This window comes from Acinonyx jubatus, chromosome C1 (genome assembly GCF_027475565.1).
Source record: "Acinonyx jubatus isolate Ajub_Pintada_27869175 chromosome C1, VMU_Ajub_asm_v1.0, whole genome shotgun sequence".
NCBI classification, from domain to species: domain Eukaryota; kingdom Metazoa; phylum Chordata; class Mammalia; order Carnivora; family Felidae; genus Acinonyx; species Acinonyx jubatus.
In genome coordinates, this window is record NC_069381.1 from 123,291,613 (window position 1) to 123,311,410 (window position 19,798).

Sequence of the window (19,798 nt, forward strand, 5' to 3'; positions counted from 1 at the left end):
GCCAGGATATTGGAATATCATCATGCTATCAAAAAGCCACTTAGGAAACTCTGAGCTTCCCTGTGTCACCCAGCCCCATGGGCAGGGGAAATGAAAAGGAATATGAACACACCAAATACTTAATATGTGTGTTTCTTTGTGAAGGCAAGTTTTCTACAGTGGCAGGGAGAGGGGCAAATACTCATTTAGAAATAAATTCCAAAGTATTCTGTTCTTCCAGAAAAGATCTGCCCTCAAAAGGAACTAAGAGCCTAACTGGGGATTTCCCAAAGAGTAAGCAATACAGGTGAGGGAAAATACTCGACTCCAGGGCTCTCTCCTTCCTATCTCACCTGGGAGTAAATTCAGCCTAACTCCTAGCCAGATAAATATATAAACCTCACACTCATGTCCTATTTACCTCAGTTTCTTTACCAGCACATAACATTTACCTTTCAACACAACTTACAAGGCATAGTAAAGTAAAAACCACACAGTTTGAACACAGACAGGAACCATTAGAATCACACTTCCTATGGCAGAGATGTAGGGATTATCAGTCTGGGAACTTAAAACCACTTCCATTCCTATGATAATGCAGACAATGAAAAAAGTGAACATGCAAAAAGAGATGGTGAATGTAAGCTAACAAACATTAGCACCTCTGTTGCTCTAGTTACCTTTATTATTCTTATTTTACTAACAATCCTTGAGTTTGCCCTAGCCCTAATTCAAGCTTATGTTTTTACCCTACTAGTAAGCCTATACCTACATGACAATACCTAATGACCCACCAAACCCATGCATATCATAGTCAACCCTAGCCCATGACCACTTACAGGAGCCCTTTCAGCCCTCCTAATAACTTAAAGGTCTAGCCATATGATTTCACTATAACTCAACATTACTACTAACTTTAGGAATAATTACCAACATATTAACCATATACCAATGATGGCGAGACATTATCCGAGAATACATTCCAAGGTCACCACACACCTATTGTTCAAAAAGGTCTGCAATACAGAATAATTCTCTTCATTGTCTCAGAAGTGTTCTATTTTGCAGGCTTCTTCTGACCTTTCTACCACTCAAGCCTAGCCCCAATTCCCGAATTAGGAGGCTGCTGACCACCTACAGGTATTACCCCTCTTAACCCCCTAGAGGTCCCATTACTTAATACCTCAGTACTTCTAGCCTCCGGAGTATCCATTACTTGAGCTAACCATAGCCTAATAGAAGGTAATCGAAAACACATACTCCAGGCCCTATTTATTACAATTTCCCTGGGAGTGTACTTCACACTCCTTCAAGCCTCAGAATACTATGAAACATCATTCACAATCTCAGATGGAGTTTATGGATCCACTTTCTTTATAGCCACAGGATTCCACGGACTACATGTAATCATTGGCTCTACTTTCCTAACTGTATGCTTCTTGTGTCAACTGAAATATCATTTCACATCAAATCATCACTTCAGATTTGAAGCCGCTGCTTGATACTGACATTTCGTAGACATGGTCTGACTATTCCTATGCGTTTCTGTTTATCGATGAGGATCCTATTCCTTTAGTATTAACAAGTACAGTTGACTTCCAATCAACCAGTTTCAGTATAGTCCGAAAAGGAATAATAAATGTAATACTTACTCTACTCACCAACACACTCCTATCCACACTACTTGTATTGATCGCATTCTGATGACCTCAACTAAATATCTATGCAGAAAAAGCAAGCCCATATGAGTGTGAATCTGACCCTATAGGGTCTGCTCATTTACCCTCCTCCATGAAATTTTTCTTAGTAGCCATCACATTTCTGTTGTTTGACCTAGAAATTGCATTGTTACTACCCCTCCCTTGAGCCTCACAAATAACCTATCGACTATGCTCACCATGGCTCTTCTACTAATCTCACTATTAGCCGCAAGCCTAGCGTATGAATGAACCCAAAAAGGACTAGAGTGAACTGAATATGATAAGTTTAAATTAAAACATGATTTCGACTCATTAGATTGTAGTTTGCCTTATAATTATCAAATGTCTATAGTCTATATTAATATCTTTCTAGCTTTCATTATGTTATTTATAGGACTAATATATCAGTCCCATCTAATATCCTCCCTCTTATGCCTAGAAGGTATAATGCTATCTCTATTCATTATAATAACCATAGCAATCCTAAATAGCCATTTCACACTAGCTAGCATAACCCCTATTATCTTACTAGTATTCACAGCCTGTGAAGCAGCATTGGGCCTATTCTTACTAGTAATAGTATCAAACACATACGGTACTGACTACGTACAAAACTCAAACCTCCTACAATGCTAAAAATTATTATCCCTACTGCAATACTCATACCACTAACATGACTATCAAAACCCAACATAATCTGAATCAACTCAACAGCCTACAGCCTGTTAGTTAGCCTCATTAGCCTTACATACCTCAACCAACTAGGAAAGAATAGTCTTAACTTCTCACTATTATTTTCCTCAGACTCACTCTCTGCACCCCTATTGGTACTAACAACATGACTCCTACAATTAATACTTATAGCCAGCCAATCACACCTATCAAAAAAACCCCTAACCCGAAAAAAACTATATATTACAATACTCATTCTCCTGCAGCTTCTCTTAATTATAACATTTACTGCCACAGAATTAATTATATTCTACATTCTATTTGAAGCCACATTAATCCCTACCCTAATCATCATTACCCGATGGAGTAACCAAACAGAACGATTAAATGCCGGCCTATATTTCTTATTCTACACCCTAATAGGCTCACTACCTCTACTGATCGCACTATTATATATCCAAAACACAACAGGATCCTTAAATTTCCTAATTATTCAATACTGAGCCAAGCCAATTTCAACCACTTGATCCAATATTTTTCTCTTATTAGCATGCATAATAGCATTTATAGTAAAAATACCTCTGTACGGACTCCATCTCTGACTACCAAAAGCACACGTTGAAGCTCCTATTGCTGGATCAATAGTTCTTGCCGCCATATTATTGAAACTAGGCGGATACGGAATGATACGTATTACAGTCTTACTTAACCCTGTAACAAACCAAATAGCATACCCCTTCATAATGCTATCCCTATGAGGAATAGTTATAACAAGCTCTATCTGCCTACACCAAACAGACCTAAAATCTCTAATTGCATACTCATCTGTAAGTCACATAGCTCTAGTAATTGTAGCAGTACTAATCCAAACACCATGAAGCTATATAGGAGCAACAGCTCTCATAATCGCCCACAGACTAACTTCATCAATACTATTCTGCCTCGCAAACTCAAACTATGAACGAGTATATAGCCGAACAATAATCCTAGCATGAGGATTACAAACTATTCTTCCCCTAATAGCTGTCTGATGACTACTAGCTAGTCTTGCAAACCTAGCCCTGCCCCCTACAATTAACTTAATCAGAGAGCTATTTGTAGTAATAGCATCCTTCTCATGATCTAACATTACCATTATTCTCATAGGTACAAATATTATCACCACAGCCCTATACTCTCCTTACATACTTATTACAACCCAACGAGGTAAGTATACACACCATATTAAAAACAACCCATCATTTACACGAGAAAATGCTCTAATAACTTTCCACCTACTCCCACTCTTTCTCCTATCGCTTAATCCTAAAATCATACTGGGTCCTATTCACTGTATATATAGTTTAACAAAAACATTAGATTGTGAATCTAATAATAGAAGTGTAAACCTTCCTATTTACTGAAAAAGTATGCAAGAACTGCTAATTCATGCCTCTGCGTATAAAAACGTGGCTTTTTCAACTTTTATAGGATAGAAGTAACCATTGGTCTTAGGAACCAAAAAATTGGTGCAACTCCAAATAAAAGTAATAAACTTATTTGCCTCATCTATACTAACTGCAACATTCATCATACTACTACCCATTATCATATCTAATACTCAGCTATACAAAAATAATCTATATCCACACTATGTAAAAACCACAATTTCCTATGCCTTTGCTATTAGCATGGTCCCGACCATAATATTTATTTCCTCCAGACAAGAAGCAATCATCTCAAACTGACATTGACTATCGATCCAAACTCTTAAACTACCACTAAGCTTTAAACTAGACTATTTCTCAATTATTTTTGTACCTGTAGCACTCTTCGTTACATGGTCAATTGTAGAATTTTCAATATGATACATACACGCAGATCCATACATTAACCTATTTTTTAAAATATCTCCTTATATTCCTAATTACCATAATAGTCTTAGTAACCATGAACCCCTAAGATTTTAAAGTGATTCGAGATATCAAGAGCACCATAACAGAAATAAAAAATGCCTTTGATGGGTTAACAGACTCAACATAGCTGAGGAAAGAATCATTGAGCCTAAAGAAATGCCAGTAGCACCTTCCAAAAAGGAAACACAGAGAAAAAAAATAAAAAAAATATGGCACAGAAAACCCAAGACCAGTGGGACAATTGCAAAATGTGTAATACACACATTAGGAATACCAGGACAATGGAGAAGAGAGTTATTTGAAGCAATAATGACTGAGGATTTTCCCAAATAAATAGTCACCAAATCACAGATCCAGGATGCTCAAAAAATCAAAAGCAGGACAAATACCCAAGACAAACATACAAATGACTAATAACAAGAACAAAAAACCCACCAACTATGCTTAATATATTCAACTATGGATAATTAAAACAGCCTTGGAAATATGGAGCAGGGGTTGTGGGTGTGAGGAGACAGGGGTAAGAACACCTTACCCAAGAGGAACAAGGATAAGAAATACCTGAGATTTCTTTTCATAAACCATGCAATCAAGAAGAATGGAATATTTCAAGTGTTAAAAGAAACATCAAACTATCTAACCAGTGAAATTATCCTTCAAACACACTACAGAGTAAGGAAAATTGTCAGAGATAATGACTGGCATTACTTCAATGGTAAAGAAGTCAGTTCTCCAAAAAGGCACAACAGTTTCTAATGTGCATGCATTAGCAAGAGATGTGTCAAGATACATAAGGCCAACATTGACAGAACTGCTGGTAGAAAGAGCTGAATCCATTACTACAGCTGGAGAATTCAATACCCTCTATCAGTCACTGACAGATCCAGCATACAGATATTCAGTAAGATCACAGATGACCTGAACAGTATCACCAATCAACTGGATCCATTACCATCTGTAGAACACTTCATCCAACAGAAAATTATATATTCCTGTCAAGTTCACAGAACATTCACTGAGATAGGCCATATTTGCGGCCATAAGATACATCTGGACAGCCACAATAACAGAAATCATAGGAACTATGTTCTCAGACCACAAATGAGTCAAATTAGACCTCACGAACAGAAAGATATCTGGAAAAATGACAAAAACATTGTAGATTAAATAAGCTTCTAAAGAACACATGGTCTGTTAGAGGGGAGGTTTGTGGGGGGATGGGCAAAAGAGGTCAAGGGGATCAAGAGTACATTTATGGTGATGAGCACTGAGAAATGTAAAGAATTGCAGAATCATAATGTACACCTGAATCTAATATTACATTGTATGTACATTATACTTGAACTTAAAAAAATATGTATGTGTCAAAGAAGACATTTCTACAGAAATTTTTATATAGTTCAATCTAAATGATAGTGACAATTGAACAGATTAGAGGGAAATTTGTAATACTGAGAGCATATAAAGGCACAGTGAGTATAAAATTTTCTGCTTATTTATGATTTAAAAAATATAAGGTACTTTAGTATACTCACAGCAAGTACAGTTCTGAAGAGGTAAATTAGAAATGCACAAATTCCCAGGGAGGCAGTAATAATGTTATGATTCCACAGAATTCCAAACACATCAGAGCCAAGAGAGAAATGGTATGCTAAAATATGGAGAAGCTGAAATAATATTGGAGACACCAAGGAATCCATCAAAGACATTTACAATATATCTGTAACAAAGAATCATCTTTACAAACTCTCAACCAATCTCCAGGAGGCTTTCAAATGCCTCGTCAAAGGAGGAGGACAGACGGCTTAGAAAGCAGCAGGAGCAAACTTTTGGGAGTGATGGAGTGTGTTTACTCTCTTACTGTGGTGATAGCTTCATTACTCCTTACATATGTCAAATATCAACAAATCATTTCCTTTAAAAAGGTGTTACTATACATAAATTACACCACACTGAAGCTATAGGAAAACTCTAACAGGCAACAACACTTAGGAATTTTATTTTGCTGACAAACACATTCCAAATACTTTCTAAATAGTTAAGAATTTATAAACAAACTTAAAATAGAAAAATATGTAATGCAAACATATGGTAGATAAGAAGTCAATGACTTCTATTGTACATTCTTAAAGTACCTAAATAAACTCCTTTGAAATATCCCCAAAAATATGCCCAAAATTTTTGGAAGAATGGGAGAAAGTAACAATAAAAAATGTACTAGAGATACAAATGAGAATGTTAGACAGATAGATGTTTACAGATAGGGATATAACTGAGAGAGATGGGTAGTTGCTATTATAAATATGAGATTATTATTCCAAGCAAATTATACTTCTTTTTCACTTCCTAAACCCATTGACATTTTCTTTTAATGTTTGATACCAAATCATAGCCCAAAATGTCAGATTTCTGAAGTAAATAAAGATTTGCATAATCAGATGATCTTGTATATTCTGATGATATCTATGAGATTTTAAGTTCCTCTGAACACACCCGTCAAATAGCCAATGAAAGGATTTCACATTCCTGTTTCACAGTATTGTACCTAAATCAATCAATAACAACTATGAAAATTAATTTCTAAAAGAATACAAAATTCCTGGATATGGTCATCAAAACAAAAGAACACATATCATTTTACAAAAACTAGACTTACCAGTATTTTAGGAGCAAATACACACACAATGCAATTCACACGAATTCACAAACGAAGCTGTAATTTTGTGCAACAACCTTTCTAGAAAGTAGCCTCCACAATGTGTACCATTTGTTTCTTCAGCTCTCAGAACTGAGGTCACTAAAATGTGTGCTGGTTGGAAATGTACACCGTCTTTGAGTGGCCACTGTCTGAAAGAGAGCAGGTGCTGTCAGCACAATGATCATGGGGATCAAATGCACCAAAAATGGGCCATATTGATATGAATGTAAACCATCCTCAGTCTTGGGTACTCTTGAAACATCTGGCAGCTGTCTAGCTGCTAATATTAGTAATTGACCCCTTTTTTAAAAAAAAAAATTATTGTCAAGTTAGCTAACATACAGTGTATACAGTGTGCTCTTGGTTTTGGGGGTAGATTCCGTGATTCATAGCATATATATGACACCCAGTGCTCATCCCTGCAAGTGCCCTCCTCAATGCCCATCATCTATTTCCTCCCTCTCCCATCCCCCCCCATCAACCCTGTTTGTTTTCAAGAATCTCTTATGGTTTGCCTCCCTCTCTGAAACTATTTTTTCCTCTTCTCTTACCCCATGGTCTTCCATTAAGTTTCTCAAATTCCGCATGTGAGTGAAAACATGATAATCTGTCTCTGACTATACCCTCCAATTCCATCCATATTGTTGCAAATGGCAGGATTTCATTCTTTCTCATTGCCAAGTAGTTTTCTCTTGTATGTATAATCCACATCTTTATGCATTCATCAGTTGATGGACATTTGGGCTCTTTCCATAATTTGGCTATTGTTGAAAGCATTGCTATAAATGGTATAAAGGATATATGTGCCCCTATGAATCAGCTCTCCTGTATCATTTGGATAAATTCCTAGTAGCGCTATTGGTGGGTCATAGGGTGGTTCTATTTTTAATTTTTTGAGGAACCTCCACACTGTCTTCCAGAGTGGCTGCACCAGTTTGCATTCCCACTGACAATGCAAGAGGGTTCCTGTTTCTCCACATTCTCGCCAACATCTGTTTCCTGAGTTGTCAGTTTTAGCCACTCTGACTGGTGGGTGGTATCTCAGTGTGGTTTTGATTTGTATTTCCCTGATGATGAGTGATGTTGAGCAGTGTCTGTCAGCCATCCGGATGTCTTCTTTGGAGAAGTGTCTATTCATGTCTTCTGCCCATTTCTTCACTAGATTATTTCTTTTTGGGTGTTGAGTTTGGTAAGTCTTTTTATAGATTTTGGATACTAACTCTTTATCTGTCATTTGCAAATATCTTCTCCCATTGTGTCAGTTGCCTTTTAGTTTTGTTGATTGTTTCCTTTGCAGTGCAGAAGCTTTTTATCTTCATGAGGTCCCAATTGTTCATTTTTGCTCCTATTTCCCTTGCCTTCAGAGATGTGTGGAGCAAGAAATTGCTGTGGTTGAGGTCAAAGAGGTTGTTGCCTGTTTTCTCCTCTACGGTTTTGATGGTTTCCTGTCTCACATTTAGGTATTTCATTCATTTTGAGTTTATTTTTGAGTATGGTGTAAGAAAGTGGTCCAGTTTCATTCTTCTGCATTTTGCTGTACAGTCTCTTCACTACATTCTCACAGACAATGGCCATTAACAGGGGCAGGTGGGAAATACAACAAAAGTTAGTTTATGCAAAACTCAGAGATGAGGTAGGAGAGAGAGCTGAACTGATCTATGAGATGCAACCCAGGTAGAGAAGGAAAATTCTAATAAAGACGACCAAGAAATTTCCTCCTTTGTAGTCTCAAAAGAAACAGAATAGATTCTATTTTGACTAGAGTTATTCATGGGGGATGATTATGCCTCAATACAAGGGTTGTTCCAGACTACTGGGGCTTTCCAGATCCAGCTCTATGAATCTGGTGCCTGCCAATCTAAAGAAATCTACTTATTTCTATGGGTATTCCCTGTCTCTCTCCCCTGGGGGGTACAGATTTTGATGTTTAAAAATGTTTATGTATTTTTTGAGAAAGAGGGACCATGCAAGTGGGGGAGGGGCAGAGAGAGAGGGACATAAAGAGTCCCGAGCAGGCTCTGAGCTGTCAGTGAAAAGCCCAACATGGGGCTCAATCTCACAAACCGTGAGATCATGACATGAGCCAAAATCAAAAGTCACACACTTAACTGATTGAGCCACCCAGGTACCCTATGGGTTTGCCTTTTCATGAGTAAGTGAAACATTCACATCGGGATCTAGGTATATCTTTATATTCGAATAATCCTAAAGACATTTGGGAACTTTTTGCTTTGGGTAAATCAACCCTCTGCACATACATGGTTAAAGAAAGGACAAATTCCTTCACTTCCTGATCATGTGACTCCTAGTGATTTTCCTATTGTACATGTCCCAGCAGGATGCAGCTAGTTTCTGCTGGGCTGCTCAGAACTCCCATCAATGTTATGGGACAGAGTCCCTAGGGGCAGCCTCCAAAACCACAAAGAATGGGCTGATCAGAAGTTCTTAAAAGTCAACAAACAAGGAAGCACAGAGCACAAAGGACATTTCACTTTTTAACCCTCTAGTGTGAACACCAATGCTTCAGATACCACTGTTCCCAGGGCTAGCAAACTTCACAAATATGAACAGTGTGCTGACAGGAAAACAAATCACATCTAAGATGGACCCTAAACTTACAAGGCTTGAATCAGGATCTTGACAGGGCTTCCAGGAGTCAATCTAATATCCATAGATGCTATTAAATAAGTTTCTTACATTTTTGAAAACAATTTTAATGAGATATAATTCACATATCATATAAGCCCCTATTGAAGACTAAGATCTCAGTGGCTTTTAGTATCTTCATAAATCCTTCCTTGTTGACACTATAAATATACTGTTTTTAGGTTTCCATCCTGTCAATGCTGATCTTTTTGGACCAAGCAGCACAAACCGAACCCAGAATTGGATGTGGACAGCTGTGGAGAAACCTGGCCTGTGGTCTTCAGTCTTCAGGAAGAACTGAAGTTCTTCTGAATTTCCCATCAAGAACCCCATGAAAAAGCTGTTGTTTAACCACAGTATGAATGAACCCAATAGGAAGGAAGAATCCACCTATGTCCCATGTTTACTCACATTTGGGTTTGAGTAACTGGGACACCAGAGCATGAGTAGACAGAAAAACACCCTCTGCACCTTCGTGTCCTGGTTGTTATCAGGGGGCACCAGGGAGGAAGTGGGGGTGGGAATGGAGTGGGGTGATAATTGGGGCTGGAGGTGGTGTTTCAGTAAGGGTGGGATTGGGGAGGGTGTGTGTCAGGAGAAGAAGGGGGTGAGGGACAGTACCAAGATCAGATCAAGTTCTTGAGTGGAGGAAGGGGGGTTCAGACAGGTTAGTTGGTCAGCAGGTCAACAAATCACTAGGTGAGCAGGACACAAGTAGCAGCTGGAGCAGAGGAGGATCCATCTATCTTCAAGCCTTCAACTCTCTGAGCATTGCTTTAACAGCCTGTAACATTTATACTCTCTCTCTCTCTCTCTCTCGACCAATCAGCTGCCTTCACCCCTGATAGATCAACACAGACACCCAGCGTGACTTAATTTTTTAAAAAGCCACTTCTCACCTGCCACATCACCATGTGCCATCCCAATGACTGTTGCTCTCTGGAACACTGGCAGACCTTCTGGTTTCTGGTCCCTCCCAACCCAGGTCCCTTTTCCCTCTTCTTGGAGCTCTCTCCTTCCTTTCAGAACTCCAATGAAATACATAAGCAGAGTGAGCATCTTCAACCCTCTCTAAATAACCCAAAGAAGATAGAACATACATAAGATATAGATCTTGATAGCAACCATCTAAATCCTACAGCAATATCCATTTATGTGTGCACATCTACATATAACACTGTTGAGGACACATTAACTTTAAGCACATAGGATGCAGATACAAAAATTCACACTATTTTGGCCATCCGTGAAATTTCAATATATTCCAGAGGAATGAAACACACAGAATATCTTTTGGTAATTTAATGTGCTAGAAATAGCTGCTGAAAACCTAACTAGAAATTCCCGTATGTTTAGTAATTGAGAAGTACCTTCATAAATATGAATACAGAAATCCCAAAGAAAAAGAGCTATATTTGACTGAATGGTATGAGCATGATAAAATTATATCAAATATGTCTCCAGACCTGGAATATCCTGAAATATTGGTGTGAGAAGATTGTCTGGTCCCCAAATCATCTCTAACTGACCTAGACCTTTTAATACCCCAAATAGTAGTCGATCTGTCACTTGTCTATATGACCCTCCTACCCATTAGGATGGACTTTACATTATGAATCCCAGAGGAGGAATAATCCAAGATGACTCTCATGGGATCTCCTGGGATCTGCAGGAATGAGAGCATTTTAAGAGAAATACTTCATCAGCTTATCTCCTGGGAGCCCTGGGACAACACCCATATTGTTGGCAGCACTAGGTGTGCTGGGCAGGGAGGGCCTAGCAGGTGGTCAGGGTCACCCCAATTATAACTGGAGCAGAGATCAGGGAAAGAAGCAGCAGTGAACAGAGACTGGGGGCCTCAAACAGGTGAGATCATTCATGGAGGTAAAGTAGTGTCCCCAAAGCCAGTATCAGCTTCCCATCTGGAGAGCCCTTTGTGGCCCCTGGGGACAGGGCCAGGAGCCTAGAGTTTGAGATCCAGCTGTGCTGCTTACCAGCTGTGTGACCCTGGACTGGTTTCTTTCAGTAAAATGGTGTCCTTCCGTGTCCATGCCTGTGTCTATAACTGTGCTGTGGACAGGAAGAAGCCATGCCTTGAGCACCTGTGCACATTAGCATCACCATCTCCATGTGATGCAGGATCATCAAGCCCAATGGTCATGAATGAATTGAGATATCGCATCGTGCAAAAAGGTGTTTTAATTATACCACAGGGACAGGACCCATTGGCACAAAGAGTTGTACTTGAAAGGTGAGGAATGATTGTATACTTTTAAGTTTGGGGGTGTGTGGAGGGTAAAGTTAATCTAAGTCTCTAAAGCGATTTGTGCATGTTAAAGAAGAGTCATGGGATCCTGGAGTTCTGGCTGTTGTGAAGACAGGTTTGCTTTCAGTCTCTAGCAAAACATCACCATTAAGGCAGACATGAGTGCCTTGGGCAGGGTCACGCTCTGCATGTCTCAGGGATTTATCAGTGGGCTGCAAGTTGTGAGAAAATATAATTTTGATTATTATTCTCTTCCCTTTGTTCTCCTCATTCCCCCACCCCAAACAATTTTTTAAGTTTCTTTATTTTGAGAGAAAGACACAGAGAGTGAGCAGGAGATGGGCAGAGAGAGCGGGAAAGAGAGAATCCCAAGCAGCATCCACTCTCATATTGCTGAGCCCAATGCAGGGTTGAACTCACACCATGAGATCATGGCCCACGCTGAAATCAAGAATCAGAGCCTTAACTGACTGAGCCACCAAGGTGCCCCCCTGTCCTCTGAACAATTCTGACCCTTAAATCTTTAAGACTGTTGAAGCCAGGTGGAAGGCCTCATCTTCTGTAGCATCTTCCTGCTGAATAGAGACCTAGAGATGTCCCTACCTAATGGGTCAACATTGATTAGTCAGGAACGTATAGGGGAATTAGGAAAAGTGGAGGCAGACAAGTCCAATGTGGACATCAAAGAAGTATCTCTGTGGGTGGTAAGGACCATCTGTCAACCTGAAGTTATTGTAGTGATGGAGTCTTGGCACTAAGCAGAGAAACTTTGGAAAAGGCAACATATGAGGATTAGTATGGCTATAAGAGTGAGAAGTCCAACAAAGAGACCCATAATAGTTGACCATAGTCCTCCTGTGAACCAGGAACTTAACCAGTCCTTGAAAGAGAGGGAAGAATTTTGTAGACCCTTAATTTGAGCATAAGTGTCAGGTGGTAATCCTGCCTTATTTTTGTGAAAATCTGGAGTACAAACCTACCACTTTGCTTTAATGAAGCATAGGTGCCTCCTTGGGTTGCAGTCAGAATATCAAGGGCCATTCAGTTTTGGAGGGCCACTTTTTAAACTGAGCTGGGTCTTTTAAGATGGCTACCGTATGCCTGGCTAAAGCCTCTATTTGCAATTTTACATCAAAAGAGGTGGCCCCTGGGGTGAATATGGCTAAGGGATAAAACCACCAAGAAGTCCTGTTTGTTTGATGTCTAAATTTAACAATATCCTAATTATGAGGAATCACTGGCAAGTGGGAGAAAACTTGCCTCAGGAGATAAGGGCTTCCCCAAGTGTATTATCCAATCCAGGTATAAGGAAGTGGGGCCATCCATTATCTCCACAAGCATAGTTGACCCCAAGGACTGGGACACACTCTGGTTTTGTCATCCCAGCCACACAGAATTGGTCAAGGTGATAGCTGAGTTTACCACTGCGGGAATCCATCCCATTTTCCAGCTGTTCAAATAATCATATGCCCATGGAGTCCTATTATTATGCCCAGATAATAACAAGCAAGAAGATTCTCTATACATGAGCTACTGTGGCAATTTCTCTGAAGTTTACATCAAGTTGTCTAGCTTAGGCAAACAACAGACATTCAAAGACAATCAGAACTAGAGTTTAACACCTGCAAAGATATGTTACTGAAACATAATTTTCTCTCCAAAATCACCCTATTTCCAGAGATAGCCAAATCAAAACTAATTCATTTGAAAAACAAGTTTGGTTTTAACAAACTTGGCCAAATTATTTACATAGGCTCAGCAAGAATAGTGACTGGTCATATAGATCTTTGCTAGACAAATTTGCTTTGCTGGAACTTTTTTTAAAGAAAGTTGATTGAACTTTTAGTAGCTGCTCTAGGCCAAAGTCCAAGCCAAATACTTGCCATCAGACATGCCTGCAGTACCTGTAGATGTGGGTGAATTCCTCTTCTTAAGGTTCCCCAAATATCCTGAGGTTCCTACACCAGCCATGAAGTGATATTCTTTACTCACCTGGTAAGGCTGCTGGGAAATCTGTAAGCAAGGTATCAGGCCAACAGTTCAAAGGGGCTTTGCTGGCTTAAGTTTCATTTTTTTAAAATGTTTATTTTTGAGAGAAATATGGGGGGGGATGAGTAGGGGAGGGTCAGAGAGAGAGGGAGAGAGAAGATCCTTGAAGGCTCTGTACTGACAGTGCAGAGTCTGATGTGGGGTTCGAACTCACAAACTGTGAGATCATGACTTGAGCTGAAGTTGGACGCTTAAGTGACTGAGCCACCCAGGGGTCCATTGGCTTTTTGTTTCATAAAAGCAACCTTGGTTCCTTAAAGCTGTATGGTCATATCTGACATCTATGTATGTCTCTCTGAAATATGACATTCCAGTCAAAGCTTTGGTAAAATAACCAATATTTCCAATGGTGTCCTGTTACAAGGAGAACAGACTCTTTTTTTTTTAATTTTTTAAATGTTTTTATTTATTTTTGAAGGAGAGAGAGAGATAGAGCTTGAGCGGGGGAGGGGTAGAGAGAGGAGGAGACACAGAATCGGAAGCAGGCTTCAGGCTCTGAGCTGTCAGCACAGAGCCCGATGCAGGGCTCGAACCCACGAACCATGAGATCATGACCTGAGCTGAAGCTGGACGCTCAACTGACTGAGCCACCCAGGCACCCCTGAGAACAGATTCTTATTGAACTTATGCAAACAACTGTAATTGCCTTGAAAGAAAGGATATTCACTGAGAGCTTTTGAATCTCAAAGGGTTCAGCTAGGGAGGAAAGTTAGATGCTTCAATTTGTTCACAAATGAATATCTTACCATGTTTCTGTAAGTCAGAGAGAGTCATCTTAAGAGAAAGCTTCTTAATCTGGAAAAGCAAATATCAGAGAACAAGCAATGTTTCAAATAAGAGTCACAAATACTATAATCATCTTCTTCAGTTCATTTAGTTCCATGTTACTAATTCTTGTTCAGTTTGAATGTAGCTTTTCATTAGTTCTGGAAATTCTTCCCCATTTCAGCTTTATGATTTTTTTTAAGTTTATTTGTTTGAGAGAGATAGAGAAAGCACGAGTGGGGAAGGGCAGAGAGAGGGAAAGGAAGAATCCCAAGCAGACTCCACACTGTCAGTGCAGAGCCCCACACAGTGTTCAATCTCATGAAGCATCAGTTCGTGACCTGAATCAAACCAAAAGTCAGACGCCTAATTGACTGAGTCACCTAGGCACCCCAGTTTTATGATTTTAAAGATATCAAAACCCTGCATTTGTTAAAAAAAAAAAAGTCCTTTTTATGAATCTGGTTTAAGATGAAACTCATTTTGCAAATGACAAAAGACCATAATCCAATTGATAAGAAAATTCAGTTATTTCTGTGACACAGAACACTTCAATAATCAGAATATCAAATGATATTAAAATGTCAGGAATTTCATATCTATCTATATCCATATCTATCTTTCTCCTTATATGAACAGTTATAGCATTCACCCAAGCAATACAACCTAAGGTTTATCATTATTTGTTTGTACTTTCCATGTAACTTAACATACCAAATAAACAAGCGTGGTTGGTCAAAAAGACTTCATTTACAATTCAAATCGTGGTAAAATTTTAAACTTCATGCCTAAAAAGGATTATGGATCATTATAAAACTTGAAATTTAATTATTTATTTAACCAACGTTACAAAGGTGAATAGATAGGGTAATATACTTGTTAGTAAAACTTAGCTCCTTTAACATTGAGAAGTTTTAACTTTCTTAACAAACCAAAGACCTGATAAAGACAAAACACAGAAACTGATTTTTCTGGGCAAGGAAAAGAAAAGAGAAAAAAACTTTGTTTACATTTTCTTATCAAGTGCAAACTAGCAATCCAAGAAAACTTTGTCTTTTTTTAGAAGAGAGAGAGCAGAATTTCAATCTTCTAACAGTGAACTTTTAAAATCCATTCATTTGGGGGTGCCTGGGTAGCTCACTTGGTTGAGCGTCCCACTCTTGATTTTGGCTCAGGTCATGGAATCAAACCCTAAGTCAGGCTATGCACTGGGCGTGGAGCCTGCTTGAGATTCTCTCTCTCTGCCCCTCCCCCACATGTACACACACACACACACACACACACACACACACACACTCAAATACAAAATAAATAAAATCCATTCATTTCAATCTTATTCTGTCTTGACCACATATAAAATTGCTGTCCAAAGTCTTTTCTTCACAAACCTTCTACAACTTTCTTTAGCATTCAGATTTTCTCCCAAGCCCTTTCTTTCCAAACAACCAATCTCATTTTAGGAGAAAATTACTTTCTTCTACCTCAACAGAAATGTATTCTTATTCCTCACATCTTGCTTACACATCTCTTCCTTTTCTACATTCAGAGTTACTTTCCTTATTTCTGTCAGTCCTAATTACATTTAGCAGAAAAATTTTAACTGTTAGAAACCTACGTCTCCAGTGAAAACTAAGTAGTAATCAATTGTGAACTGTCTGTTATACCAGAATTTTTCTAGATCTAAAATTTATAATTATATCTTATAATTAAAAAACCATATTTTTCCATAGTACAATCTTTTAATAAATCACAACGCATATTTACCAATAGACCCAAATACCCTCAGCTTCTCTGCAGTAAGAAGCCAAAAGCACAAATCTATGTTCAGTAATCAATGCTACAGCACTCAGTCCTATTTGGAAAAGGCATAGATGGCCAATGAATTCAATTCTATTCATCATTCAAGCAAAACTTTCAAGTTCAAGACTTTGAAAGCTATTTTAACAATTATCCAAGAAAACTCTGAGACAGACAAAATTAAGAATCATTTTAAGTCATCTTTTTGCTAACAAACTGCAACAGAAATAACACAAGCTTATTTGACTTTCTGCACACCTTGGTAGAATAAAAGTTTTTTTTTTTTCTCCTCAACATTTATTTATTTTTGGGACAGAGAGACAGAGCATGAACGGGGGAGGGGCAGAGAGAGAGGGAGACACAGAATCTGAAACAGGCTCCAGGCTCTGAGCCATCAGCCCAGAGCCCGACGCGGGGCTCGAACTCACGGACCGCGAGATCGTGACCTGGCTGAAGTCGGACGCTTAACCGACTGCGCCACCCAGGCGCCCCAAGTAGAATAAAAGTTTTATATGTAATGCTGACAACTCCAAAGACACGTCCATCTTCATTAAACCAACAAATGTAGCTTAAATACCATATATATTCCACCTGGGGCCACTAAAAAGTCAATCAGTTTGTTCCCCATGGTCAATTTTTACCTGGGGCCACAGCTGCAAATCTGAAGTAAGTGGTGTAAGTCCAAGGGGGTATTCTTTGCTCCTTGACGATGAGGATAGAAGAAGCCAGTGCTGCCAGAGGCACCAAGGATGGTATGTGAGCCTAATATGAAGGCCGTACCCCAGGTGGTAGAGAAACAGGAGGAGGGATCCTGGGGAGGCTCGCCTGTCTCCCGCACTTGACCTGGCCCTGTGAAACACCCCCGCTCTAAGTGTACCCTGTCCCTACCATGTACCCCTGTCCTCATGGCCATTCTACCCTTTCTGGAATCCAGGTCTGGGCAAAACCCTCCATAAGCCACTGGCATGGGACAGATGCCCGGCACAGGGTTGGAACCAGGAAAATGCCTTCTTCCATGACAACTTAGATGGAACAGGTCATGCCAGGGTCTGTGCATTCCATCTGCCTGTGCTGGCCTTCAATGGAGTGCCAGAGTTATGTGGAATGTGGTGTGTGTGTGTGTGTGTGTGTGTGTGTGTGAATCTACAGTATGCCCCTGTGAGCCTGAGTTCTGTTTCTGTGAGTATATTGACTATGGACATGAGTTTCCTCTTTTTGGTTGTTTTCATGTTTTACTCATGTTTATGTGTGTGCATGTGTATCTGTGTCTGTCTGTGAATGAGCATATATCCACTGTGCAAATCTCTGTGTCCGTGACTGTATTATCTGTATCTCTCGGGTATGTGTGTCCCTGTAGGAGTATCTGTGTGTATCTCTTTCATGTCTGTGTGTGAATTGGTCCTATGTGTGAATTTGAGGCCCCTTTGACTGTTCTTGAACATAGCTGTGGGTATGTGTGTGTGTTTTCTGTGTGTATGTCTAGTATGTGTAGAGTTTGCTTTATGGGGCTGATTCACGTAGCCCTGAGTGTGTGTGTGTGTGTATGTGTGTGTATTCCCCTCAGGGTGTCATTGGCTATGCCTGGTGTGTGTGTGTGTGTGTGTGTGTGTGTGTGTGTGTGTGTGTGTGTGTGTGTGTATGTGTGTGTGTATTCCCCTCAGGGTGTCTAAATCTGCTGTGTGGGTCTGTGTGTGAGCCTATGAGCCCCATACCTGAGTCCCCAGATGAGGCTGTGGGTGGTTCCATGCCTGTGTGTCTCTGTGTTTGTGGTGTCTGTTTCTTCCTCTGCACATGTGTGTCTGTGCAGCTCAGAAATAAGCAGCTGCAGAGGGGGCCCTTCAAGGGTGACTCCTGGGGTGGATGAGCAAGAGACAATATGTGCTTTCCCCACCCTCAGGCTCAGCTCCCTCTGCCCATTTTTCTCTCATCCTCCGGTGTTCCCCTCACCCCCCACCCTTGTGGTGCCATCTTAGTCCCCAAGGATGGACAGAGTGAAGGGTCAGCTCAGGATCACAGGCCAGCAGCTGGGAGAGCTGCAGATGGCAGGAGGAGGTGATAAAGTGGGGGTGGAGTGGGGGCTCTGGGCCCCTGGTGAGGCTGAGAATACTATTCCTGGACCCTGGGAAGGGTAAGTGAGTGATGACCCCAAGGGAGGGCTGGGGAAACAGAGCTCCTGGGACCCACGGAAGGAAGGCAGGATTGGGCATCCCGGGAAAGAGCTGGAGGAGTCCTGCAGGACTCATGAGTCCCCAAGGGGCAGATCCCTCACTCACCTGTGCTGGCACAGGCTGGGGCCGGGAAGCAGCAGCAGCATTCAGAGGCAGCAGAAGCAGCAGATCCATGGGATGGTGGATGGAGCAGTGAGCCATAGTCTTACAAGCAAGTGGGGTCACCACGCTGGGCTGCCCTCGGCCCCTTCTCCCTTCCCCAGACACCTTACTAGCTCTGGCCCTGGCATCACCTCCAGCAGGGCATGGGCAAACCAGGCAGAGACGGACATCTGAGGCCACAGGAGTGTCCCCCTGACCTCTGTGTCCTAGTTGTTGAACGGGCATAAGGAGTCACCCAGGGCCCCTGGAACCAGGAGGGAGAATCTAGCCCTGGAAACTTCTCTTATGGGACTTGGGGAGAATTATGCAGGGACAGCATTTAATTCCAGTTCATTCACAGAATAAAAGCACAACACGAGGTTACCTTAGCTGCTGCTGTCAGTGTTTTCTTGCCCAGGCCACATTTGAGCACTTACGCAGGGATTTGGAGGACTTAGATGCAAAGGAACTTAAAATTCAAAACTCTCAATAAATTTGGTATAAAAGGAATTTATTTCAACATAATTAAAGGCCATATATGACAAGCCCACAGTGAATATCACATTCAGTAGTCAAAGTTGAAAGTGTTTGCTATAATATCCACAGCAAGACAAGGGTGTCCACTCTCTCAACTTCTATTCAACGTAGTATTGGAAGTCCTACAACAGCAATCAGGCAAGAAAAAGAAATAAAAAGCTTCCAAATCAGGAAGGAAGTTGTAAAATCACCCATTTGCAAATAACATGATCTTATTATATAGAGAAAACCCAAAACCTCCACCAAAAAAGAAAGAAGCAAACAAACGAACATAGTACATGTTGTCACTACATTTACCAAGTCACTGTATTTTAAGGGCAAATCCTGGCAATATGCCATTCCATCCATTCCAAGGCTCTACAGTAACTGTACTTAATCTGCTGTATGTACTGCAAAGTCAGTTGCTAGGGCTTATACTCAGGCTAGGGATCAGCCTGATTGCCAGGGGTGTGTCAGTGCCTTATGGCCTTGAAGGAGAGGGAGAC

The 19,798-nt window shown here is 40.4% G+C and overlaps 2 long non-coding RNA genes across 3 annotated transcripts in view; one reads left to right on the forward strand and one right to left on the reverse strand.

The window, feature by feature from the left end:
• The window catches only part of LOC113598246 (uncharacterized), a 41,449-nt gene extending 31,048 nt beyond the window's left edge, over positions 1-10,401 (forward strand). The window contains exon 2 of the long non-coding RNA XR_008295290.1: positions 9,773-10,401. This is a non-coding gene — a long non-coding RNA (uncharacterized LOC113598246). The remainder of the gene's footprint in view (positions 1-9,772) is intronic.
• Positions 1-19,798, reverse strand: part of LOC106978237 (uncharacterized) — a 76,219-nt gene that overhangs the window by 31,072 nt on the left and 25,349 nt on the right. The gene's annotated exons all lie outside the window — the stretch shown is intronic.